Source organism: Columba livia, chromosome 5, assembly GCF_036013475.1.
Source record: "Columba livia isolate bColLiv1 breed racing homer chromosome 5, bColLiv1.pat.W.v2, whole genome shotgun sequence".
NCBI classification, from domain to species: Eukaryota; Metazoa; Chordata; class Aves; order Columbiformes; family Columbidae; genus Columba; species Columba livia.
Genome location: NC_088606.1, coordinates 59,888,665 through 59,903,080, shown reverse-complemented (window position 1 = coordinate 59,903,080; position 14,416 = coordinate 59,888,665). Strand labels below are relative to the sequence as shown.

The 14,416-nt window shown below is 37.0% G+C and overlaps 1 long non-coding RNA gene across 2 annotated transcripts in view; it reads right to left on the bottom strand.

Moving 5' to 3' along the window:
* LOC135579673 (uncharacterized) overlaps positions 1 to 14,416 on the bottom strand; it is a 257,122-nt gene that overhangs the window by 205,904 nt on the left and 36,802 nt on the right. For both annotated transcript variants that reach the window (XR_010473280.1, XR_010473279.1), the window contains exon 2: positions 9,008 to 9,128. This is a non-coding gene — a long non-coding RNA (uncharacterized LOC135579673). The remainder of the gene's footprint in view (positions 1 to 9,007; positions 9,129 to 14,416) is intronic.

The following is a 14,416-nucleotide window of genomic DNA, read 5'->3' as shown; positions in this document are numbered from 1 at the left end:
TTGCAGTAATGGACTGTGAGGTAAAATAGATCACTTTGAATTTCTTTCACTGCTACAGGCTAAAAGCATGTACATTATCTCTTACAACTGGTCAACTGACATGTTGCAACTTAATCAAGTATCTCAGTCCTCAGGTTTGATGTTACTGAGAAAATTGGAAGAATATAGAGAGAAAATTGAGGGCAGATGTGTATACTTTCAATGTCATTTTTTTCTTCCCCCTCCCCATCCACTCTGTCTGTATATTATGGGCTGGTATAGGAGTACATTGTTCAACTAGGACGCGTGTGTCTGTCGGACCAGCACAAAGTGCAGCATGTCCCCACTAGAAAATACGTTCTCTCAGTCACCTTTACAAAGAGAGGAGACGGTCATGTAAACTACTGAATACTGTATTGAGGTACTAAGCATCAAGGATTCCCATTGAATGCGTGAGAGGAAGCACACTGAAGATTCTAGCATGATGAGAAATATTCAAAAACATTAACAGAACTGTAAAAGTTCAGAATTTTATCAGAGCACAAACTAATCATCAAGTGCTAGAAAGAAGAGGGCTGAGAACAATAAAAAAATTGCCTGATACCAGAAAAGAGCAAAATCCTTTCACAAGTTCAGAGGGTTTTGTCTGATTAAAGAGGAGGTTTTGAGAACTGATTTCCCCTCTAGATGTTTGAGAAAATTTGCTTCTGGTCAGGCTGGAAATACTGTATGGAAGAGACACTCTCAAGGGGCTTCATAAATTCTGTTTCCAAGCTCAAATTGTCCCTGGGAATGCAAGGCATGTGGAAATAAATATAGTGGAAAAATTATCTCAAAATTTTCATATCTTGAGCAAGCACTGACTTGCTATTTTGGTCTTCACTATATTATTTGGTAATATAAAACCACACAATTTTTTAATACCCTAATATGAAGTGCCTTTGCCTCTATGTTTCCTCCTTGTAATAACCTCATATTTCTGATGCAGCAATACCAGAAACAGGTCATTATTGATTTGAGTAGGGAATTAACATCAGGAAGAGATAAATTCTGAAGGAACAAAGATACTAGTTTTGCAATTGAACTTTCAGACAGGCTCTTTTCAAGTCAATGTCCCTTCTGGAGCAAACAAGTGTCCTTTACTCTGTGCACTATATCATTAAGGGGGCATTTGAAACTTCTAGAAGGATGACGGTAGACAACTTCATTTAAATTAATTGAATGCAGAATAGTGCAGTGTCAAGAACATCCCTCCAAATCACCCTCATCACCCCTCACAGTATCACAGTATGTTTGGGATTGGAAGGGACCTCAAAAGATCATCTAGTCCAATCTCCCTGCTGGAGCAGGAACACCCAGGTGAGGTTGCACAGGAACATGTCCAGGTGGGTTTTGAATGTCTCCAGAGAAGGAGACTCCACAACCTCCCTGGGCAGCCTGTTCCAGTGTCTGTCACCCTCACTGAGAAGAAGTTTTTTCTCAAATTTAAGTGGAACCTCTTGTGTTCCAGCTTGATCCCATTACCCCTTGTCCTATCATTGTTCAAACTGTTACCTCATAGGCAAGTCACTGGGCTTGAGTGTGGACTCATTTCTAAGTGAACATTGATGCCAGTGATTTTATGATCAACAGGGGCAAAAATATTAATTGACACAAGTAGTTTACTAATGTTCAGAACACTGGTGATGTTATTCTAGAGTTCTGAAGAAAATGAAGTGTGACCACTGGAGGTACTGAGCAGATCTAACTCCCGAGAGCTCCATGGAAGCCACAGGTTCCAAGTTATTCTGAACGTTACGATTCAAAGGTTGTGGCAATCACAATGAAAAAATCACTAGTAGAAATAAAGTGTGAAGAGTCCAAAAGAACAAAGATGAGGCCTCAGTGTTTATAAAGTGGACACAGTCCTGACCTGCAGAAACCAGAATAGCACCGCTCATCTGTCGCTTACGAAAAAGATGGAATCACTAATTAGAAGAGAGTTGTAGAGCATATTTGAAGTAATAACCTGAAAGAGAATAGCCAATATGGATTTCAAAGGGAAAGTTTTCATCTACAAAGACAGTTATAAAAGGTTATGGAGCTGATTATGGCAGCTCTTTCAAACTGTTTGATATTCAAAAGACATTTGATGACACATGTCCTGCTGAAAACCATAGAAAAAACAAATTTGGGTCACACAGAAGGAAGTATCCTATGGTGAGCACTAATTGCATTCATCTTTTATTTATATATGGAAACCTCATAAAACATTCCCTACCCTAGTGCCATCCAAATAATTTCCAGACTAAGCTATATTTAGGACTAAGCTCCACTCCCTGGAGATGGAGGTTCTGCCACACTCTAGGATCTGGCTCACTAAAAATCCTAAAATTCTAAGAGCAAAGGGATTCACTGTTCTTTGTTACGAAAATTTAAATTAGTGGAGTTTTACCTTATCTTATCCTTATGCACCTTTCTGTCAGCTCTTGCCTGACAGAAAGAAGCATTTTTTTGGGCAGAGACAGACTTTTTATTCTAACTTCACAAAAACAGGGTCGCATTTCAGATCCTGGATGTCTGCACATATTTGTGTACATGCTGATGCTGTTTATCAAGTCGTAAGTTATCATCATCATCAATTACCAGCAAGTATCAATTCCAATTACTGTATCCTTGTGACCTACCTAAGCATCACTGATATGATTCTACCAGTTTTAACATCATTCCCCCTTCCAGACTCTGGCTTAACCAGATGCAACCTCTGTTTCTGTCAATTCTTCAGTTGTTTCAGTAGTCCAGCCTCTGCTACTTCCCTGCAATGTGTCCATTATTTCATTAGACTATTAATATGTTTCTGAATTTGTCATTTTACTAATGATCGGTGTTACAGAAACCATAGAAAAAAATTATTCTTTTTTCCTTACTCCATACAACACATTATGAACAGGAAGGATTGTTTCTTTCTTATATGTCTAGGTACAGGTATTCACATATTGTACCTATTTGCAAATACATAAGTACCTTAATTTGCAGATATTATAATTAGCACCTGTACCCCAAACTGTCTTCACTGTGAGTTCTGGGTAATATGCAATATTTGTTAGCAACAAAAGAGTTAAAGAGTATGTGGATATCTCAGGAACACATATGTCTTAGCACAGAAGATTTGAGCAATTCTGTTTTAACACATCATCACTCTGGTGAAATCGAGAAGCTATCATTAGTTTGTACCAGTAAGAAAGTTTAAAAATAAATATAATAAAATGTTATATAAATCCCTTAACTAGAACTGGTTTTCCTTCTCAAGTTAATGTGTTTTTTCACAGAGAGTTTAGTTAAAAAGAAGAAAAACGGCTAAATTGTGTTTCAAAAAGCCTAACTCAAACCATGAATACATTCTTTAAATTGCAACTAACATTCTATCTGTTCAATTGAAAATCCACAATTTTTTCCACATCTGCTATTACACTAAATTATAAAGTCAAGGTTGTAAAAATAAAAAGTAAAAAAAGGGATTTATAGTAACATTCTTAAACATTCAGAATATTGAAAAAGATCTACGCATCTACCTACCTAACTAGCTGCCATTTAAATCAACAGACAAATATTGTATATATGGTACTGGCAGATATTGTACTTCCACCTCTCTAGGAAGCCTCTTCCAGTGTCTGGCCACCCTCTCGGTAAAGAAATGCTTTCTAATGACCAGCCTAAACCTCCCCTGGTGCAGCTTTGAACTGTTCCCATGTGTCCTATTGTTGGAACCCAGGGAGAAGAGACCAGCACCTCCCTCTCCACATCCCCTCCTCAGGAAGCTGTAGAGAGCCATGAGGTCACCCCTCAGCCTCCTTTTCTCCAAACCAAACAAGCCAAAAGTCCTCAGGTGCTCCTCACAGGACATTCCTCCCAGCCCTCTCACCCTCACACTCTTCTTAAATTGTGGGGCACAGAACTGCACATAGCTATATATTTTATACACAACTATAGATAAATAAATAAATAAATAGATAGATAGATAGATAGATAGATAGATAGATAGATAGATAGATAAATAAATATTTGCTAACATTAAATATCAGGTTTGGTCTCAAGTGCCTTAATAATTTCATTTTAAACATCCTGCCTCATGATGAAGGATCAGACACAGAAGAATGGCAACACAGCAGTTCTCTTACTTCACTTCCTTGCGTGCTAGTCCTAACAGTTTTATTATAGTACTTTTTAACAAAATGAGGAAACAGTAGTCAGCTAAGAGCACCAAAATTTCTGTACTGATTATATCAGTGCAAATCATTTTTATCTTTTGAGTCAAACAGAGAACATGAAGCTAAGTATGATGGGTCTGCTAACGATTTTGAGCCGCAGGATTGTTATTCTAAGAAGGTTGTTCTAAAGTTGAGCTAAACCTGGTTTTAAACTGTAGAAACACTTTCTTGTTTACCAAAGTGCAGAAAAACATTTAGTCTTCTGCAAAACCTGAGAATGCTGCGGGTGCCTGCCATAAGGAAGGAAGAAAGAGTGACTACTGCTTCTTAATTTTGGCTACCTATAAACCTGACAGTGAGGGTGGGATCCAGCTTCTAGGATCATTAACACTGATGCACTGAGCTTTATGATGTATTGTCACATCCAATAAAATACTAGTTCACTTGTAACTTTTCCAAACGTACCTAATAAGATCTCCAGACTGCCATACAATACTTATGTCTGCTTTTTCTATAGCCACTTCCAACACCAGATAAAACAGTTCTTTAAAGGGCTGAAGCAAGATTATTCAACAAACATCAGCTTACGCACTCAGATTTGCATTCCTGTGGACTGGCACAGTGTACAGTGAGACCCTGAGACCCATGATGAATAAGTGATCAAGCTCCTCACATGACTCATCAGACAAATGCTTCAGAGATGCTTTAGCTCTACTAAACATCTAAGACTTTTGAAACAAAGTATGTGAGCACCATGCAAGCTTAATCATTTTTTTTTTGCCAACACAGTGCTGTGAAATGTAGAAGTCCTCTTATCCTCACTTCACAGAATCCAAAAATAAGTAGTCAATGAAGAATGAAAGAGGGGTCCTTCTAGAAGATGACCAAGAGTCACTAAACTAGTCTTTTCTTGTGGGATAACAACTGGAGAAGTTTCTCTCTTTCCAGGAAGGCAGCCTCCAGAGATTGCACTGCTAAAATTAAACTTCTCTAGCCAAAATTCATCTTTCTCAACAGCCCTCAAGTCTGTTTTTTTTCTTCTAAAATGGGTAAACAGCACTTCTACATTTCACAGCAGTGCTACAAGGATGAACACGTTAAAGATCTTACCAAGGCAAGGTTTAAAGGCAAGGTTTTCTCTTCAGGGAAACAAACAGAAAGCAGAAATGCTTTCCAGGGCAAGCCTTTCAGACTGAAAGATGATGTGAGGTCTTCAGATATTACAGTTCTGTATATGCAGCCAATCTGAAGTCTCCTAGATTGGCCTAATTCCCACAAAGGTCAGAAGCAGTGTTCTTCAGCCCTTGTCCAGAATTCCGGTCACTGGGCTATTCCTTCTCTTTCCATGTAAATGAAAGGTTTTGCACAGTATCAGCACAGAAATTGGGATGTCTCATGTGCAGCATTTAAGTAAAACAGCTGCTGATCTATCTGCAACCTTCAATATATAACAGCTCCTAAATGTTGTATGACATAAAGCTGGAGATTTAATATGACAACATTCATGGGCTAAGTAAGAGGACAGAGAGAATTTTGCCTTCATAAATATCCAAGCAACCTATTGATATTACTTATCTTAGAGTTAAATTTTACTCTCCACATTTAAATCATGCTGTTTGTTTTAATTAAGCTTTCTCTTTGCTTATTAAATGTGGTTGAAAAAAAAAGAATATCTAATTTAACGAAGTTCATCTTAGCACAGCAAAGTGTTTTTCCATACTAACAACAGCCCTAATCTTTCATCTCTTTTTAAAAAACATTCTTGCTTTTCACTGTTTCTAGCGAGCTTTTCAAATATACCAACTTCAAAATCTTCCCTTCTGCAAACATCTTTCTGCACATACTATACACTGCATATACATAGAATTATCACTTCACAAAATTCTGAACATTTTTAAGAGTTTCAGTATCATAATCAGAGCCCTATGGGCTTGTAGGATAAAGTCAACCTGTCCCTGAATAGGACAGGTAGAGAAAAGAATCTCCTAGCTCAATGTGGAGCATTCAGGATTTGGTGAATGGTCTTGATCTCAAGATCATCATTCAGTAACAGGCAATTACTGCTGAGCTGTGTGGACTGCAGCAAGGGATTAGGTGAATCAGGCATCTCTGGGTTAGAAGCTTCCTGGGAAACCTGCCAACAATCACTCCCTGAAAGACTATTTCTTACCCAATTCTTTCACTCTGACATCTCTCGTAATTGCTGTTTTGTGACCCTGTTCAGTTTTCTGCATCAGCTGGGATGATAATATTACCATAACAACAACCCTCCGTCTAATGAGACCAATTATTCAAAGGTTATTTCCTGTCTTGTGACAAATCATAGGCTGTCACTACTTCCTTTTTCTCCAGTGACAGAATATCAAGAGTCATTTCAAAGTTTCCTCATCTCAGGAAGTTTCTTGACACTAAAGTGTGTCCTTACAAGGCAGAGGCACTGTGCATTACTCCAGCAGAGCAGCAGGGAACAAAGGGGACTTCTGCTTGCTCTAGTGAAAGGGCCCATGGAAACTCAAACACTTCATTCTGGGCCACATACAAGCTGAAAAAAGCAAAAAGTCAACTAGAAGTCATCATGATAAAGGGCCAAATAACAGAACAGCTTAAGCCAAGTGAAACCTCATATACTCCAAAATAATTTGCATCCTTGTTAATACTAGATATCAAAGACTATAAAGAGATCTACCATAATGTACATAAAGTGCATGCCCTTCCCAGTCAAAGGCCTGATGTGTTTCTTGCTCTAATATCTGACTGTGGTGCATACAGGTATTTGTGAAAGATTATAAGAGGTCAAAATAAAACAGTATGCCAAAATCATAAGAAAACCAGTGTCCAAACTGAGACTATAATGCAAATTCTTTGATTTTGTACCAATTCAGGTACTTGGAGCACGCTTCTTCCTACTGGAAAGGTTGGGCATGCTACGTAGGGTAAAAAGCTCACATCTAACGACAAAGGAAGACATTTAAGATCTATTAGCTGGCTTGCTACCTACGTTAATACACTGGTAGTGATCTGACTGATGTGATTGTGCCTGAGAGAAGGAGTCTTTAGAGAAAACGTGGGCTTCAGTTCACATCTCAATTTCCTAGTGCTCTCTGAACTAGCAGGATTGTCTTTGCATGCACAATATACCCTGTAAAGGCTATAAGTGACTTCTGAGTCAGTTACTGCACTAAATTACTTCAACTATGGCAAAGCTGAGAATGGTTGCAAACTAACAAGACACAAATAATAAATTTTGTAACTGGTGTCATCACAGAAAATGAAAGCAAAGCAACTCCACACAACTAAATTTCATTTCCATTTATACTGAAATAAGGGCTCTGAAAACAGTGGCACAAAAATACCTGGAGAATGATGGAAGCGGCTTACTGAACAAGGATAAATAATCTAGCAGTAGTTACATTTTGGCTTGGTTATCTTAGTCTTTAATCATAAAACAGGATTTCTTGGAGTTCACACTGGAATTCACAAAAAGCTTTTATCCTGAACAATTTCACCATTAGAATTATTCATTATCCAACCATGCATTTCTTTAGGCTTTTCTGAAGTGATACTTCCCTTCACATTTCCACGGAAGTAACCTGCAGATATTTCTGGGTTAGTAAATTGATCATACACTTTTGTAGATGAACACCTGAACAATCTTACTTCATATAGCCACAAGACAGATAAAGATGTTCCCTGACACACTATACCAGTGAGGCTGACACATGCCTTAACTGTCCCTCTGGTTTTTCTGTGTGTTTCCTTCCCATGGAAAGCAAGAAATAGAGGAAAGGGAAACCTGGCCTGCGCTTGAGCACTGTCTTAAGAGGGAATCATGTAAACACCTAGACCCACAATTTAGACGTAACATTATAAAGTCTATTACCTACATACCTTAATTTACACTGTGTTGGGGCACAGCCAAAAGGAAACACTTATGGATGTGTCTAAGCCCATCCATATTCAAAGGTGGAAAGAAGTAAATATTTAAACATGTGATCCAATTTATAAATTCAGTGAGTCCTTGGTACATAAACCTGTTTGTTTTTCTGGATAGGAATGTTTTTAAGTACATTCTTGTATTAGTTGTGTACATTTAAAATACACATATTGCAAGGATACGTGGGACAAGTTTACTACTCATGTAGTAAAATACATCAATTCAACTTGACTGTACGTGAATTTAAAGTCAAGTGTGTTCCATTAATCATTAGGGTATCTAAGATAAGAGAAAGCAGAAAGTGACAGCATCTAGGTGGTATAGTTTTGCATAGAAAAAATATGAAAAGGTGTAATATTCAGTTATTAATAATGTTGCTAGACCCTTTCATGAAACTGTGGTCCCAGTTGTGAATGAAAGTTTCTCTGCAAACTTTGATGAGTCCAGATTTGGCTTTCCTTGTTTTCTTTCTCCTCCTCTTCAATCTCAACAGTTTCCCAAAGTAAATATCCACAATAACTTGACCCCATGGACTTCAAAGTAATAACTGTATATATTGAAGCTTTGCTTTAGTTAGAATTACAGGATTGTTGATTTTATCAAATAATATGGTATATATTTCTGAAGTGTAAAAATAAGCATATATATAAGCATACGACAATATTGCTCATTTAGTCTGAAAAATACTCTGAGACGTTGTATTCCAGTGACATACAGATTAATTAAAAATAATAAAAAAAAAACCTCAGTGTGAAATAATGAACACTGTAGCTTCATACAGCATGTTTTATCTAGGATTTAACTTCATAACAAGAATGCAACATGCATGACCTTTAACAAAGCAACTCATAAACACTAATTGGAGTAAGCTGTATAGACAGGTATGTCAGGCTATGATAAAAATTACCTTGCCAACAATATCCTGATGCAATCTTCTCTCATTTCAGACCCGCATATATTGGGCGATATGCTGCAATCCTTCCTCAAATGCGGCAGTAGCATGTTTCTAAGTTTGGAATACTGCAGACCTAGATGATAAAAAACCCAACATTATTTAATCAGAACAATGAAGACAAAATGATCTGCCCTATCAACTATCAGTCTTATAAAGAATTTGTCAAAGAGTTTATACAATTTATGTGAGAAAAAAATGCCTTGAGATTGTATAACCTGAAATCATTAACTATTAAACAGAGTAAAGGTGGCATTATTTCTTTCTGTGCAAAAATATATGTTTGTTTGGGTTTTAATCATATTCTAACATTATAAACTCTAACAACCCCACTATGGCCAGGTCACAATTTGAGTTTGTTCATGAGTATTAGTGTCCAAAGTATTAGTCACATATCGAAACTGACTTCAAATTATTTCTATTTTTGTTTAGTTGCTAAATGATAACATTTAAGTTCTAGTTGTGAAAAAACAAACAAAAACCTCAGAATATCTTTTTCTGTCTCATCATTATTCCACGGTTAGCAAGTTATTCAGTAATAGTAGCAGAGCACTTTGCCAAGCTTTTAGAAAGATATCAAAAAAAAGATACAGGAAAAAAAATCACACTACACTACAGGAACCTGGAAGAAAATGGTGATGGAATATCATCAAAAACCCTACTATATGTTTTTCTGGTTACATTAGTTTTACATAGATACAATGTGAAATTCTGGCCAAACACCTGTACTTCCAGTTTCATCTGGTTCTTTATTCAGCATATTTTCCCCTCTTTTGTGATTTAGGATGCCATTCTTATTTTTTTCTCATTTTCTCTGTATTTTGCAGTTGCACTGCAGTTAGGCACAAAAATTCATGTCTCCTTTAGAACTCCTTCTGTGCTGCCAGAGCAAATCTTAGACATTGACCCTCTAGAAAAGATCCCCTGGGGTCACTATTCCAGTGAACTGCATTGCTTTCTTCCAAGAGAGGATACTGGTACTAAGCCTTAACATGGGTGCAATATATATAGTGCACCATATATATATGGTGCTTAGTGACTGTAGAACCAGCCCCCTTGTCTGCCCATTGGTGTCCAAGATCAAAATGGGATCTCAGGAATTTCACGTATTTCTCTTTGTAAATGAAACTACGTGAATGGACATGAAACAATAATGTATTTTTTTAAAACTTCTCACTTGTCTAAGTAAATTCACCTACAGATAAATTAATTGAACAGAGAAGATTTATTTTTTTTTTCCATGGAAGTTTACTGTTAACAAGTGAGCTAGTTTTCTAAACTATTTAAAATCTCCTTTTAGCATAATCTTATCCAAACATCCACCCTGAGAAGAAAAAGAATTAAGAAAAATTAAAACATTTACTTCTTATAATAGTTATATTGCCACTGGGACACAAAAGAAACACTTTTGCTTTCAGGTTATTTTATTCTCTAGAAGCCCATGTCTAGCAGTACCTAGAAGATCCAGTACAGAAGAGTCAATCTCAAGAAAAACTTAGAATATTCACAACCCCAAGTTTGAAAATGCTAAGAATAATTTCACGTTTTCATCAGGCGGTGATATACATGATACAATGTCGTTGGCACTGATTCCTAAAAAAAATTGCTACATATCATTTTACAGTTTCCCCAATCTTTTAATCCTATGCTATACATGTAAGCCCTAGAAATGTCTTTCTGCCATCTGAATATGTATTCAAAAATCAGTGCAAATTTTTAAACGTTTTCAATAACCTATAGGAACTTTTTCCTCATAGATATTTGTGTACATGTATTTTCTATTTTTTTGCACTTCCTTTTTCTGTTCTCAAGAAAAATCAGTGTTGATTTTCTTTTTCCTGAAAGATCTCAGAAAAAAAAAAAAAAAAAAGAGGTGCTATAAATAACTGTAACACCTATAACTAAATAGCAACTACATTTTTCAAATGGTAACGTTCAGCTCATGATAACCTAACAAGAAAACAAAGATAAAGTTTGTGGGAAGATGTAACATCTTTTATTAGACCAATTAACATAGTTAAAAAAGACAGACTGACAAAAAGTGTGAGCATTGCATGATAAAATGTTTATATTTCAATATGTATCAGCTACTGTAATACCCCCCCCGCAAGATTTCCATCTCAATTAATAGTTTCATTGCGAGTGATGATTTCACCAGTTTGGCACCTGCCTGTTGTTCCCATTGCCAATGATCCCTCTCTATGCAGTAAGGAAAGACTCTGGCCCAAGGAGCAACCATTTAAACTTATCTCTCTTTTTTGTTTCTATGGAAACATACATCTTGCAGCTTTCCAAAGCTAATAGTCAAGTTAGCTTCTCAGTCATGTTCTTTTCTTTTAGTATCTTCACCTTAACCACCATAACATATTTTACAATCATGCCCATCTTTTTTGGAGAAACTATGCTACAGTCACTCTTTGCCCTTTAGTTCTGATTGGTGTTTGTTTAACCTTGATTGAGTTAGCAGATTTTGGTTGACAGCCACAGTTCATCACATAAACCCCACACAATACAGTTCCCAACCTCTTATCTGACTCAGTCTGTCAAAACCCCATCCATTTTGCTACCTTAGTTGTCAAAGATCTTCCATGACATTGAAACTTTTTACTTGTTATTTTTTAATAACTGCAGGCTATCATTTTAATTTTTAAGTTCACTAGATGCTTTTGATTAATTAACTTTTTCTCTACCTCCTACATAGGCATATTCTCTGGAGAGAACTCCAGACAATGCCTATCCAAACAGTCAGGCCAGTTTCTGGGAAGTCATTTGACATATCAACCAAAATGTGCTTCAATAACCAAGAGAACAAGTACACCTATTTGTGTATTAACTGTTAGTCTGAAAATTTAAAACAATATTTCATTCATTTTCCTTACTGCTATAGCCTGCAATGTGTCAAAAGAGAAATTTTCTCACTTATTTTCATACTTAATGGTTAATTTTCTTAAACATCGTCTTCAACTTGTCTGATCTTCTATTTCTAAATACTTTATTTACTGCATGACTGACCACAGGAGGCTTCTCATAAACTGTCTAGGCTCTTCAGACACCACACTGAGGAACAGGAATTATAATTAGAGCTGGTTTCAAAAGCTTTCAAATAAAAAATAACTAATAGAACTGTCCTTGTTAGCTTCAGCACCAGACGAAGGTTGCTATCATACGCTTATCAACCTGAAGAACCTCTCCCTTTAGCCTTCAAAGAGTCTGCCTGTGCAGAGAGAACGCATGTAATGTCCTCCTGGATCGCTGAGGCCAAAATTTTCAAGTAACTACTGACATGAGTCACCTTCAGTTCTCAATACATATGGGGAGGTTCCCACAGGCTCTCTAGCAGCCAAGAACACTCTTCCCCTCGGCAGGACTGCCAGGAAGACACAACAGTGGATCCATGCCTCCCTTCTCGTGAAGTTAACATCCTTATCACGTGGCAATGTGGGAACAGATTTTCATCATACAAAGCTTCTGTTCCTATTGTAATGCAACAGAGGAATCTAAGAAAGGCTTGTCCTTCAAGATAGTAATCTTTGTTAGTTACTGCTCCATCACTGTCTGATTTTTACTCTTTTTCAGAAACTTTTGCAGGTTTAAAATTCTGTTAGTGGCACAAGAACATTTCCTTGATCAGGAAGTGTACAATGTCCACTAGAAAAAGCCTTCAACCTATGGAAACCAGATGCTGTTGCATTAAACTTTTTTTAAAATAATGATTATAATCATTGCTAAAGCTCTACCTAACCATATTTTCTTTCCATACTCACTGAAAATGAATAACTAAAACAGCAGCCTGGCTTCACCTGCAAAATTCAAAGTTTTTCTAAATCAGCAGAGAAGGAAGGGCTTCCTTGTCTCACTCAGCTGCAGCTCATTACAAAGGCCTTTGTGACTATAAAAAAATCTTGATTTTACCATGCCTTTCTATCACACAATCCATCATATCAGCAGCAGACATGAGAATAAAATGGGTGTCTCTAATAGTTCACATCTCCTCTGCAATACTCAGAGCTCCTTTCTCTGAAGTATATCAGAAAGTGTTTCAGAGCTCCCTGAGCAAAATCTTCCGACTTGCCTTGATTAATTAGAGTAGTCAGAAACCTCTTATAAGACTAGTGTTATATCTTAATTAATTGCCTAATGTTTCTTTTGCCTTGGGAAATTTGATTAATGGTCTTCAAATAAAACATCTGGTCATACACAGAAGCTATCACTCCTCTAATGGTATACACGTCATAACGGCACTAAGACTGGTGCAGATAATGTACATTTAGCACAGTCTGTTGCTGCTGCCTCTATTGTTCCAGCACACAGTATCCATTTTAGGTGATTTTCAGCCAATTGTTTTTCTACACGTGCTGCACAGGCACTCAATCCCTTTCTTGGTTTCATATGTAAATTAGTGCAACTCCCAGCTTGTCTTGCACAAAATATTCATACATTTAATTTTGCACAGGCTGCCTGTTCAGAGTCTGCACTAACTACTCCCTCAAACAACCACAAGAAACAAACAAAAACCATATTCTTCAAGCCTGGCTGATCCCAGCCTTTTCTCAAGGATTTTCTGTCTCTACCATCCTGATGTCTTTTTCCTCAGCAGGCCAATCCAGCTCTATTACTTCTGTATAGAGAAAAAATACTGAGTTGTTAGAACAAGTCAGTAAAAATCACTCTGCAACATTATATGAGGTCCTAGCACTTCTGCACAGGATGATTTGCAAGACCATGAATGCCCACATAGAGCTCTTCCACCCAACCATCTGTGAGTGGATGCACGTACCTGCTCACAAAGGTACACCTGCGAGTCAGCACATTTTATACTTTCAACTAAAAAAGAGCCATTTCTATTCAGTCCATGTCCAAGGTAAGCAGTAAGTTACTCAACTCAGCACGAAAATCACCGAAAATTCCTCTGCAATATTCCATATGATCTGATAAACAGCTCTGAGACTGGGCATTGCGAGTGTCCAGAAAGGGTTAGTACAGTTTAAAATGTGAAAGTCTTGCTCAAGAGAGCTTCCAGGACACTTTCAATCTCTCAAAAGCCAGTTAAATCACTGAATTGCAGCTCTAATTCCTGTAATTTTTAAGCACTTCAAGAAGACCACTTAAATACTCCGTCTTTTTGCTAAGGAAGTATACAACTAGAAATCTAAGAATATAAAACTATTAAATTTTGGTTTATTATTGGACTGGCATCTTTGATGAAGTGCCTTAAATTAGGAATTCAGTTTTTCTACTCTAGTTTTTAAAATGGGATTTGAGAGTCAAATCTTGGACACTAACTTTCAAGTTATAAAACAACGTGATTTGTGTCCTCAGAGATTGAATATCTTGGTCACTAGAACTTGCTCCTCATACCTCCAA